Source organism: Urocampus carinirostris, chromosome 10 (genome assembly GCF_059441175.1).
Source record: "Urocampus carinirostris isolate Australia breed hairy pipefish chromosome 10, RoL_Ucar_1.0, whole genome shotgun sequence".
NCBI classification, from domain to species: Eukaryota; Metazoa; Chordata; class Actinopteri; order Syngnathiformes; family Syngnathidae; genus Urocampus; species Urocampus carinirostris.
The window spans coordinates 8,135,944-8,149,728 of NC_142358.1; the positions used below are offsets into that span (position 1 = coordinate 8,135,944).

The window sequence follows — 13,785 nt, forward strand, 5'->3', positions numbered from 1 at the left end:
GGGACTTCCGTGGCGATCGATAGTGGTGCCGGGAACGGACAGGAGAGGGAAAACGTGGTCGGGGTCGTGAGCGAGTCGTAAGCCAGGAAAGGAGAGTAGACGTGGTCGGGGACAAAAAAAAAGTCGAAAGCCGGGACGGGAGAGTAGATGTGGACAAGATCAAAAACAGGTCGAAGCCGGGGAACAGACAGGAGCAAAAAACAGGTTGGAGTCAGGGTCGAAAAAAAAGGCTTGCCTAGTGTAAACTGAAGTTTGCAGACGGACTGACAACATGGAACAGATAGGAGTGGTTTTAAATAGGGACGGAGAGCCAATCAGAGTCCGGGGCAGTTGGCGCCAAAGGAGCGGGTACAGGTGAAGCATATTGGTAATCACGACCGATATGCTTGTGGTTAAAAAACATACAATACTGTCTTTTTTGTACTGCACTTTTTCCCTGTGGGCCCCAAGCCTTTCAGTGATGATAAAAAGGAAGAAGGAAAAAAGTATATAACAATGGAAACAAAAACATATGAAGAAGGCACATAAATGGCTACCTGAGCTAAATTGCACGGAGGCAGTTAAAGCATCCACCACTGCCAGTTCAAGAAACGTCACACCAAAAGTAAATAAGAGTGACTACCATTTAATTGTTCCTTTAAATGTATATGCGTGTATTATGTTATTTAATCATATACACAGATATTACACATAAGTAGTACTTACTATGTACCATTTTGTTATTTTATGCAGATTACAATGGTTTCAAAACGCATGAGCTATTTATCATAGTTTTCTGTGCCCTGTCAATTGCTAATTTCACTTTGTTACTCCCACCTTAGAATTTATTATCCCAGGGGTCGAATGCAAAACCAAACACTACCAAACTGTGTCTCGACTGCAACAGATTAGGAAGTACACATTGAAAAAAGGAGGAAAAATTCAGGTCTCTAGTTTTCGTTTCTTCATCCGTTTTATTCTTTCAAGTAATCAAAGGTTCACGAATTCCTGCACAGGTGCAATTTTTCAAACATGAACTCTTCAAAAATGACTAAATGGTTTGCATTTATATAGTGCTTTTCAAGTCAATGAAGACCTCCCAAAGCGCTTTACAATATGCTTCACACTTACCCATTCACACACACACTCACACACCAATAGCGGCCATGCAGCCATGCAAGGCGCCGACCTGTAGAACCAGAACAGGAGGAGGACCCAGATGCGTAACATTTTCACACAAGCTTTATTTTACCGGAATGGCGCAGTCATGCGTGTGAACACAAATGCCAGTGATTCGGCGATCGCTGGGCGGAAGAAGTAAGACAGAAGTCCGGTGTGGAAAAACAGGAAGCCAGAGGCCGACAAGATCGATGCCAGATACACAAGCAGATACCTGACAGATGGGATTAATACCGGACAGGACGGGACAGACAGGATCAATACCAGATACAGGAGACTGGAGTCAGATATCAGACAGGACGAGACAGACGGGATCGATACCGGATACAGGAGACTGGCGCAGGATATCGGACAGGATGAGACAGGCGGAATAGATACCAGATACGGGAGACTGGAGTTAGATATCAGACAGGACGAGACAGACAGTATCAATACCGGATACCGGAGACTGGAGTCAGATATCAGACAGGACGAGACAGACGGGATCGATACCGGATACTGGAGACTGGCGCATGATATCGGACAGGATGAGACAGGCGGAATAGATACCAGATACCGGAGACTGTAGCAAGATATCAGACAGGATGAGACAGACGGGATCGATACCCGATACTGGAGACTGGAGTCAGAGATCAGACAGGACGAGACAGAAGGGATCGATACCAGACACTGGGGACTGGAGTCAGATATCAGACAGGACGAGACAGATGGGATCGATACCAGATATTGGAGACTGGAGTCAGATATCAGACAGGACAATACAGATCGGATCGATACCCGACAGCATTCACAAGCAGGAGACCGGACAGAGTCAAAACACACGTCTTGCGGGTGCAGAGGTTCATTGGCGGACTGACCAAGGGTGAGTGAGAGCACTGAGCTAAAATAAGAAGGAAGCCAATCAGGCAACGAGCCCCAGCTGGCACCAACCGGGCGGGGCCAATTGAGGGCAATGGGCAACCGTGACAAAAATATAAATACATATCCAAAATGGCAGTTTTTGGAGCGGTACATCAGTGCAGGAGCTAAAACTCCACCTAGTGTACCTCCGTGTATGCCCCTCTCCATCAGAATTTAAAGTTGAAACTGAAGACAAATTGTAGATTTTTTTTTTTTTTTGACCGAACTATCAATATGAAATGTGTGGCTTCCTTAAAAAGACAGTGTATTATTTGACCGGTAGAGTTCAACGTATTGTTTAGTGCAACTGAAAACGAGTGCTAAAAAGCCCAAGGAACATTACAAACAATGAAGACTCAAAGTGAACCAAAATATCTTGCAAAATAATTGTTTTGGGGTTGCCCATAGCTGCATACCGGGCAACAATCACGTAAATTCTTTCTTTACACTGAAAACAAGCTTAATTTGCTTCACCATTGTCACATTCTCAGATTTGCTCCTTTTTGCTGAACTAGTGTGCAGGATCACAATTAAAACGCCCACCGGAATTCGTTTTGTAAGCACACTGGTGACTTTGTTCCACTTGTCTTTTAATGAGTCATCCATTTATATCGACCGCAATTACTTTGCAAATGTAACCTGTTCAGCTTTTCATTGCACTCACGACAACTTTCTGTTTATGTTTATCTACTCTCGGCTCGGTAAATATTTAATAGGTGCAATGAAACATCGCTGACGGATTCTGACATTAACCACGTGCGACGTTTAAATCATCTCAAGCCACAAGTCAGCTTTGCCTGGTAATTATCCTGCAAATGCATGCATAGATTAACTTTGATTTTTGTAAGCCGCTGGAAATTATGTATTTTATTGGTGGAATCATTAGGAATTTTGCAATTGGTCGCTCATTTGTTTATGGCGCTCATAATATATATACAGTAATGTGTTGGTGCTCTAAGGACTCACTCAGTATTCGACCAAAATATTTGAGTAATATTTGTTCCGGACTTTGGACAAAAATTTAACATAGCGTGTTTTCCGCAATACAAGGCGCACCTAAAAGCCTTTATTTTTTTCCAAAGCCGACCATGTGCCTTATAATACGATTCCGTAGAAGTAGTGCGCGGTGCATGCTGGGATATGTATAATGGCGTTTAATTTCCTAACCAATGTGTCAATCAGAATTTGAATTGGTCACTATTGGGTACATTTATTTGGAGGTAAAGGAGGCGGGTCCTTTTTTAGCATTTACAGGCTTGTATAGGCTAAAGTGGGGTAAAATAAAGCCTGCAATTTGCCAAAAAAGATGTGAATCACACCTTAGGTTGGTCTACGACCTAGAGAAAATAATTTTCCTAGCATGTTTAAAACGAGAATTATGGAGCTAAATAGTCAGCTAGAAACAAGTAACGCTCATCGATGCAGGAATGCTTTTCGGCGGATTTAAAAAAAATTGTCAGCATCATCACAAGTTTTTTACACTGTTAGATTCACTACACTCACGGATGCAGGGGGACCATGGTTGCGTATTATCATCGAATGTGATGGCTGCAAGACGACATCTTTGGTGGGCTTTATATTTCTTGGGTATCTTGTTTCAGACTGATCCAGATGTTTCTGAGATGAGTATAACTTTGAAGGATCAGCATATCTTGCATTCCAAAAGAGCTTTCCAAGAATGTGGGGCATGTCGTATTTGGTGTCTGGTGACATTGTAAAGTATCTATACGTGTCTGAGACACATATTTGCTTTTTCCGTCAGAACATTAAGGGGTTAATAAAGTTTGACTGACCTATCCGACTGTTTTGTCAACGTTCCTACTGTAGCGCCTTATAGTCCAGTGCACCACAGCCGAACGCGTGGCAGAGTGAGATAAGATATTTTTGAAATTTGGGATAAAATGTTTAATCTTTGCCATTCAAGCCCGGTTCGAGAGAGATCGTCAGTCGGATAACACATGTTGATAATTTATTGTTTCTCTCAATATATTTTACTGCATTTTTCCCGATAACAAAGAATATCCAAGAACGTTAGTGATAAGGAGAAGGAAATGAGAGAATAAGCATCAAGCTAGCAAAAATAGATTGATGGATGGATGGATGGATGGATGGATGGATGGATGGATGGATGGATGGATGGATGGATGGATGGATGGATGGATGGATGGAGGGAGGGATGGATGGATGGATGGATGGAGGGATGAATGAGTGCTAAATAGTCAGCAAAATGGATAAGTATCCAGCTACATAACTAGCTAACACAGATGGATGGATGGATGGATGGATGGATGGATGCATGGATGCATGGATGCATGGATGCATGGATGCATGGATGCATGGATGGATGGATGTATGGATGTATGGATGAATGGATGCATGGATGGACGGATGGATGGCTAGATGGATTAAAGCTACCTAGCAGAAATGGCAGGATGGATGATAGCTAGCAAGCTAGTTGGCAAAAATAGATGGATGGATTACTAGCAAGATAATTAGCAATGAAAAATGAATTATGTTTCAGTATACGAACGAAAAACCTTAACTTGGATGAACCCAAGCAGAGCCAAACACGGCTAGAATCATTTTGAAAGAGTTTGTTTGTCAAAGAACACATATTGAGCCTTTCATGTGATTTAATGATTTTTATTGCATTGTTTTGCCGATAACAATGAATTGTTAAGAAAGGTATTGATAAGGAGAAGTAAAAAATAAAACAATGGTCAAGCTAGCAAAATTTATTAAATGGATGACAGCTAACTAACTAGCATAATGGATGAGAGGTAGCGAGCTAAAGTCAACGAGTGTGTGCCATTGAAGCACTGCTTGGAAGTACAATAAATGGTTTATTAAAGTTATATTTGAGGTTTTTTTTAATATATATATATTTTGGGTACGATCTTCTTTTTGTGGTGTTTTAGAACAGTTTTAGTGGGTAAATGTGATGTAGGTTTTTTTCTACTAGAGATTGTTTTGCTTTTGCCGGTAATTTTCTCATCTCATCTCATCTCATTAGCTGCACCGCTTATTCTCAGTAGGGCCGCGGGGGTGCTGGAGCCCATCCCAGCAATCATCGGGCAGTGGGCAGGGGACACCCTGAACTGGTTGCCAGCCAATTGCAGGGCACACAGGGACAGACAACTCACTCGCTCATTCACACCTAGGGACAATTTGGACCAGCCAATCCACCTGAAATGCATGTCTTTGGAATGTGGGAGGAAACCGGAGTGCCCGGAGGAAACCCACGCAAGCACAGGGAGAACATACAAACTCCGCACAGGAAGTCCGGTAGCTGGATTTGAACCCACACAGGAGGTTTCCAAAACCTTAGAACTGTGCCGCACACGCGCTAACCACTGCGCCGCCGTGCTGCCCGCCGGTAATCTTGTATGTGACAAATAAATAATATATTCTACTATCCCTGTTTTAAACTGCACAATACTTCAATTTCATACATTCAAATATTTAAGCTTGTACAGGTTTTATGTACATTTTGGATATTCTGTAATGTGTAAGAACGTGTAAAAATAAATACCTCCACAATCTATGGAAAAAAAAAAATCGGTACTCGAACAATTCAATGGTTGGACACCGATCCTGAATATATCATTATTTAGAACCACATTATCACTGTAATTCTGTTCCCCTACTGACCACACCAAAATACTGTGCATTCTAGAATGATGCCCTCACCATATCTTGTTGCTCATGAATATAATATGAATAAGATAATTAGAGTAGAACTTGAAGATATGGAGAAATTTCATCTTGATGAAGCAGTGACAGTAAGTTTTCCAAAGAGCAGTACATCAAGCATTATTGCTTCACAGTGAATATAATCATAACGTGTCAGCACGTGCTAAAAAGTCTAATCTCTAAATATTATCATATTACCGCCTCCATTCTCCTGCTGCGACCTGCGAGAGTGAATGATCTATCCAAACTAACTATCCAGCTGCTTAGTGTGTTTTCATAAGTGTATTTGTGAAACTTTACATGCTCAGCAGCTGACTCTCCGGTGTTATTTTTCTGATCTCTGGCTGTTTCTGTTTATTTTGGTGTGTTTAAAGATGGGACTCTCCCAGAAAAGGCATGTAAAAGGCAGACACAAAACCTAGGGCAAGGCTCCCTGTTTGTGTCCTTTTAATTACGTGAATGCATCGTTTTCTCGCGAAAACAGATATTCTTGAGGTGATATCTGTGCAAAGACGCAAATTAAATTGAAAATCCAATTTGTTAAACATGATAGCGGTTCCTGTGTGAGGTAATAAAATGTTTCAGACATCTTTGAGGGGAAAAAAGTGTCCTTTTATCCCTTGAGAGACGTCAAATAAATCTAAGCTATTATGTGGTTTGTAATTGGCTGGGGACCATTATCGACCAAGTCATGCACATAAAGTCTGAGAGGGAGAGCGAGAGGGCAAACAAGAAAACGTAGAAAGAAACATGAGAGAGAAAGAGAGTTAGAGAGAGAGAGAGAGAGAGAGAGAGAGAGAGAGAGAGAGAGAGTGAGAGTGAGAGAGAGAGAGAGAGAGAGAGAGAGAGAGAGAGAGAGAGAGAGAGAGAGAGAGAGAGAGAGAGAGAGAGAGAGAGAGAGAGAGAGAGAGAGAATAATAGAGTCATAGATACACAGAGACAGAGAGACAGGAAGGGACAGGATGAGACAGAGACAGTCTGACACAGACTGACACAGACAGAGATTTGAGGAAAGAGAGGCACAGACACATAGAGGAAAAGGCAGCGAAAGAGTGACAGATACAGTGGAAAAGGAAGAGACAGAACGAGAGAGAGAGACAAAGAGAGTCAGACACCAACAGACACAACACCAACAGAGACAACACCAACAGACACAGACAGAACGACGTAGATTCACTGGCAGGACTGGCAGTATAATCCTGTGAAGGTTACCACTAAGGTTACCATTAAGGTTCAAAACTCGGGAAAGGGCTCTATTCAGTCCACAGTGCTAAAGCTTGGCCTTCTGAATATTAGATCACTAGCCTCCAAAGCTTTACTTGTCAATGACCTTATTAATGAACACAATCTTAACCTTATTGGCCTTTGTGAGACCTGGTTAAGACCTAATGAGTTTGTAGTGTTAAATGAGGCTTCTCCCCCTAACTTTGTGAGTTCGCACTTGGCACGACCATGCAAAAAAGGTGGAGGCCTTGCTCTTATATCGGAAAGTAAGTTGAAATTTACTCCTGGTACCCCTACTGTATTTAAAACATTTGAAGCACTTGTTATGAGGTCCTTAATGTCAACACCAATTTATGTAGTTGTTGTGTATCCCCCACCTGGACCATACTCAAATTCTTTGGATTAATTTTCGGAACTGTTAATAGACTTAGTAACTTATACACAATGTCTGACCATTTCCTGTTTCATGCTGACTATTTTTGCACTATGATGACTTTGCACCAAATGCAATATTGCACAACCGTTACGATACCGACGTTATCACGACAACCCTGTATGTAACATCCCACATGCCGACATTTCTTGTGTAAATACCATGTAAATTATAACTATAGCCTTATCCCCCTTGTCTTATAACATTATCTTCTCTGTTCCTTTATCTTCTTGCTCATACCTCACTATGAATGTGTAAAACTGGAGTGTCATGCCCAATTTCGTTGTCACAATATGTTAGCCCATTTGTAACAATGACAATAAAGGTATATTCTATTCTATTCTATTCTAATTATTGGTGATTTTAATGTTCACATAAACTCCCCATCAAATTCACTTGCAATTACTTTTAAGTCACTGATTGATACATTTGGTTTCAATCAAATAGTTGATGTGCCCACTCATGAAGATGGGAACACTCTAGATCTTGTTCTGACCTTGGGCATAGTAGCCTCAAATGTTAAAGTGTTACCGTATCCTAATGCCATCTCTGATTACTATCACTATCTTGTTAAGTGTGAGGTGCTATTTAATGTTTACTGTGATAAGGAAACTATAGGTTTTAGCAGTTGCAATATCCACCCTACAACGACTTTAGCTTTAAAGAACTATTAGCTATGGTAACTGCAGCCTTCCCTTCGTACACTGGGCCTGTTGACTCACTTACAAACAACTTTACTACTGCTTTGCTTAATGTTCTTGATTCTGTGGCGCACCTAAGGCATACATTTCGACCTAAGAAGCATACACCTTGGTTTACTGCACGGATGAAGTCACAGTATATAAAAAAATCAAAAACTACCCAAACCAAAAACCCTGGATGTCCAGCGAGGTGCGCACCCTCCTCAAACACCGCAACACCGCCTTCAGGTCTGGAGACAAGGCTCTTTACGGGGTGGCCAGGGCTGACCTGAAGAGAGGCATCAAGGAAGCAAAAGCAGCCTACACAAGGAGGATCGAGCACCTCTTCGCTGGAAAAGACCCGAGGAGGATGTGGCAGGGCCTCCAACACATCACCAACTTCAGAGGCCACAACCTGGCAACTGTTGAGGCTGAGGCTTCACTAGCTGAGGACCTTAATCAGTTCTTCGCTCGCTTTGAAGCTGGTAGGCCACAAACAGCCACATCACACCCACCAACAACCAGCAGCAACTCCCTCACATTTCAGGAGCACGAAGTTAGGCGTGCGCTGAATACCATAAACCCCAGGAAGGCAACTGGTCCGGATGGAGTACCAGGGAGGGTACTCAGGGACTGTTCCAATCCGCTGGCTGGGGTCTTCACCACCATCTTCAACCGGTCCCTGTCACAGGCGACCGTCCCACCCTGCCTCAAAACTTCCACCATCATTCCCATCCCCAAAAAGTCAGCAGTGGAAAGCCTCAACGACTACAGGCCTATAGCTCTTACGCCTGTGGTCATGAAGTGCTTCGAGAAGTTAGTGTCCCGGCACATCAAAAACTCCCTGCCACTCACACTGGACCCCCACCAGTTTGCCTACAGGGCAAACCGCTCCACTGACGACGCCATAAACACAGCACTTCACACCGTGCTGAAACACCTGGATCACCGGGGGAGCTACGCCAGAATGCTCTTCCTGGACTTCAGCTCAGCCTTCAACACCATTATCCCGGAGATCCTGGTGGAGAAACTTGCACACCTAGGACTCTCTCCCTCCATCTGCCACTGGATAATGGACTTCCTCTCCAACCGCCCACAGTCGGTGAAACTCGGTACCCACGTCTCTCCCACCCTAACACTGAACACTGGCTCCCCCCAAGGTTGTGCACTGAGCCCCCTGCTTTTCACCCTCTACAGCTCCGACTGCTCACCGACCCACCCCACAAACACTATCATTAAGTTCGCTGACGATACCACCTTGATCGGCCTCATCTCTGAACGGGACGAGGCGGCGTACAGGGATGAGGTTGAGTCACTTTCAACGTGGTGTTCGGAAAACCACCTCATATTGAACACCACAAAAACAAAAGAACTGATTCTGGATATCAGAAGGAATGGCAGGAATCCAGCACCACTCATCATAAAGGGAGACTGTGTAGAGAGAGTCCACTCGTTCAAATTCCTGGGCGTGCACATCTCCGACGACCTCTCCTGGTCTGCAAACACCAGAGCGGTGGTAGGGAAGGCCCAGCAGCGACTGCACTTCCTGAGATTGCTCAGGAAAAATAACCTAAAACAGCAGCTGCAGGTGTCCTTCTACAAAGCCACAGTGGAGAGCATCCTAACATACTGCATCACGGTGTGGTATGCTGGGTGCACAGCAGCAGACAGGAAAAAGCTCCAGAGGATCATCAAAACAGCCCAGAGAATCGTCAGCTGCTCTCTGCCCAGTCTGGAGGACATTGCCTGCTCTCGCTACCTTAGCAGAGCAGAAAACATCATCAAGGACTTTTCTCACCCCGGCCACCATCTCTTCGACCTGCTGCCTTCCGGCAAGCGCTACAGGTCACACAAAGCAAAAACGAACAGACTCAGAGACAGTTTCTTCCCCACAGCCATTACCACCCTAAACAGACACCGCACAAAAAACTGAAAACTGTTGCAAAAAACTACCACACACGTATGTAAAATGGTACTCACGTACATGCTGTCTGCACTATGTTTGTTCACTGCTCAAACAGACACCGCACAAAAAAACTGAAAACTCGTGCCAACACTACCTCATACGAATATAATGTTACTCATGTCTTGTTCTTGCACATGTCGACTGCACTACGTTTAATGCTCAAATTGCACAATGTCTGACCATTTCCTGTTTCATGCTGACTATTTTTGCACTATGATGACTTTGCACCAAATGCAATATTGCACAACCGTTACGATACCGACGTTATCACGACAACCCTGTATGTAACATCCCACATGCCGACATTTCTTGTGTAAATACCATGTAAATTATAACTATAGCCTTATCCCCCTTGTCTTATAACATTATCTTCTCTGTTCCTTTATCTTCTTGCTCATACCTCACTATGAATATGTAAAACTGGAGTGTCATGCCCAATTTCGTTGTCACAATATGTTAGCCCATTTGTAACAATGACAATAAAGGTATATTCTATTTTATTCTATTCTATTCTTTTCTCTATTCTACTGAAGAAACCAGGTCACTCAAACAAGGTTGCAGAAAACTTGAACGAAAATGGCGCACTACAAAGCTGGAGGTCTTCCGACTGGCCTGGTGTGACAGCTTGCTGAAATATAAAGTAGCTCTTGCCCCAGCTAAAGCATCTTTTTTCTCTAAGATTATCGTTATACATAAGAATAATCCGAAATTTTTGTTTGACACAATGGCGAAACTTACCAGACAACAACTTAACCCAAATAGTTCTACTTATTCTGCTAATGACTTCATGGATTTTTTTAATAAAAAGATTCAACTCATCAGAAATAAAATTGTAAATGAACGCTCTGTAACCTTGTCCTACCTCAAAGATGTAGAGGTCTTAGGTAAGGACCGTGTCGGCGGTTGTTCAAAATCATTCTCCAGTTTCAATGATTTGCCCCTTGATAGTCCAACACAGATGGTCAGTAGGGCCAAACAAACTACTTGCCTGCTTGATCCGTTTCCAGCTTCACTGGTGAAGGATCTGTTTGGGATCTTAGGACCATCAGTTTTAAATATTATTATTATATCGCTATCCTTGGGTATTGTTCCTGTAGCCCTTAAGTCTGCCTTCATTAAACCCACGCTTAAGCGACCTAACCTTGACCCAGAAAGCCTAGGTAATTATAGGCCAGTTTCAAATCTGACATGTTTTGCAAAATTACTTGAAAAGGTCGTTGCACAGCAGCTAAATGACTTCATGTCAGAAAATAACCTCTTTGAAACTGTCCAGTCAGCATTTAGGGCAAATCACTCTACTGAGACAACCCTGGCTAAAGTAACCAATGATTTCCTTTTAGCAATAGATTCCGGTGCCTCATCAATGTTACTGCTGTTGGGTCTCGCTTTTGATACTGTCGACCACAACATATTACTTGTTCGCCTAGAATGCATTGGTATCTCAGGAACTGTACTCTCATGGTTTAGGTCAGGAGGTAGAGCGCTCGTCTTGGGATCAAGGGATCCCAGTTCGAATCCCGGCTCGTCCGTGTTACATGTCGAAGTGTCCTTGGGTAAGACACTGAACCCCCAATACCCCCAATAAGAAGGTTAGCGCCTTACATGGCTGCAAGGCCGCTATTGGGAAATGTGGAGCACATTGTAAAGTGCTTTGGGAAGTCATTGACTTGAAAAGCACTATATAAATGCAGATCATTTCATTTCATTTATTACTTCTTGGCTTGATTACTGTAATGTATTGCTTTCTGGTCTCCCGATGTCTAGCATCAAAAGTTTGCAGCTGGTTCAGAATGCGGCAGCTAGAATTTTGGCTAAGACAACAAAGTTTGAGCATGTAAACTTGCACTGGCTCCCAGTCCACTTAAGATGTGACTTTAAGGTTCCTGCACGGAGTCTGTGCTCGGAAAATGCCGGTCTACTTGTGACTCCGAGAGCCAAGAAATCTGCAGGCTTGAGAGCGTTCTCCATCCGTGCTATGCCTCCGGAGATAAGATCTGCAACCTCAATGGTAGGTTTTAAATCAAGACTTAAGACACACTTCTATTCCTAAGCTTATGATTGATGCACACCTCATATTCTGTATTGTCCTGTCTTTTTCCGACTGCCTGCCTGGTGGTGATACGAACAAGAAGGATTTGAGATGAGTCAGCGGACCAGCTTCTGACCTGAAGCATGTCAACGCCTGCATTGACCAGCTGGCAGAGATGGGAAGCTGCGTCGTGGCTGTCATTGACTTTTTATGGACGAGTTTACAGGCTGGGGGCGTCGTTGCTGTCATGCACTTTCCGGACACATTTTCAACATGTTACCTAGTGTTTACTATGTTTGTGTACTGTAATGCTAAATGTAATTCACCCCGGTCATCCTGAAAGGGGGATTACCACTTGTGAGGTCCCTTCCCAAGGTTTCTCTTTTTCCTCACGCTGAGGTTTTGAGTTGTTCCTTGCCTGCATGTTGGTTTAAGATTAGGTAATTGTGTAATTGTAATCCTGTGCAGTCTTTTGAGACATTTTTGTGATTAAGGGCTATATAAATAAATGTGACTTGACTTAACTTGATTCAGATGGACTACGACAGACGTAGGCAGAGAAAGACAGCCACCGACAGACACACAATGACAAAGACATAGAGAGAGACAGACAGACAAACAGAACAACAGATGTTGCCAGAGAGAGACAGAAATGGCAAAAAAGGAAGAGACAGAGACAGACATATAGAGACAGGCCAAGACAGAAAAACAGACACAGGCAGAAAGAGACGGACACTAACTGACACATAAATACTGCGACAGTCAGAGAGAGGGAGAGAGGTAGAGAGGGAGAGATAGAGAGATAGAGAGAGAGAGAGAGAGAGAGAGAGAGAGAGAGAGAGAGAGAGAGAGATAAAGCAGGTAGTGACAGACAGAGACAGAATGACACAGACTGAGAGACTAATGCAGAGACAGTTAAAGAGAGAGACTCAGATAAACACAGACATGCCGACCTTATCGCCTTAAAGTAGTATTTAACCTTTAAGACTTATATAATAATGGAGGCAAAAACTTGTTCAAAACTGGTATTTTGATGAATAGTGTCTGAAGAATTATCAGAGTTGTTGTAGGGTAATGATCACTACGATTTTGCTCTCAAAAAGTAGCATTCCACAGCAGCATCGGGTTGTGACGTACAGAAAACAAATATCTGTCCAACTTTGCATTGAGACGATAGCCATCAGACTGAAGGCTAAGCTTACATTTTTCCTTGCAACATCCACTGCAGAGTCACTTCAATGCCGCAACAACGCGGTAAAAGAGAAGCAACGAAGTGGAATGCGCCTGCAGCCGTGATGCAAGAGATATCACCTCCCCGACCATTGCTTCTCCTCTTGCCCCCAGTGAGCCTTTACGCTTTTTGCGTGTTTACTTTCGATTAACCCCGTCTTATGCCATTAACTCAAACGTATATAGTCACAGTTTGTGCTTTCTTGTGTTGTCTTGTGTGTAGTTTGCACTGATAAATCGATTCCCACGGACGTGAAGTAAAAAGTGTTGGTATAATCGAAGCCGATTTTGCAAGAAATTATGCATCATGTTCCCCAAGAGGATTTTCAATTGGACTCCCAACATAATTTTTATGTTTGTCTACAGTCTGTAGACTCGTACTCGAGTGTCATCGCCTCTGAAAGCCGATATGTCGTCCTGGATTCCCTGCTAAACTTAGCTGCTGGTCCTTCAGTGTAAACAAGCACTTTTT

At 43.1% G+C, this 13,785-nt stretch overlaps 1 long non-coding RNA gene across 1 annotated transcript; it reads left to right on the forward strand.

The window, feature by feature from the left end:
- Positions 1-2,724: 2,724 nt before the first annotated feature.
- Positions 2,725-12,607, forward strand: LOC148357611 (uncharacterized). Its single transcript, XR_015851536.1, has 3 exons — positions 2,725-2,858; positions 11,934-12,062; positions 12,187-12,607. It is a non-coding gene; the product is annotated as an uncharacterized LOC148357611 (long non-coding RNA).
- Positions 12,608-13,785: the final 1,178 nt, after the last annotated feature.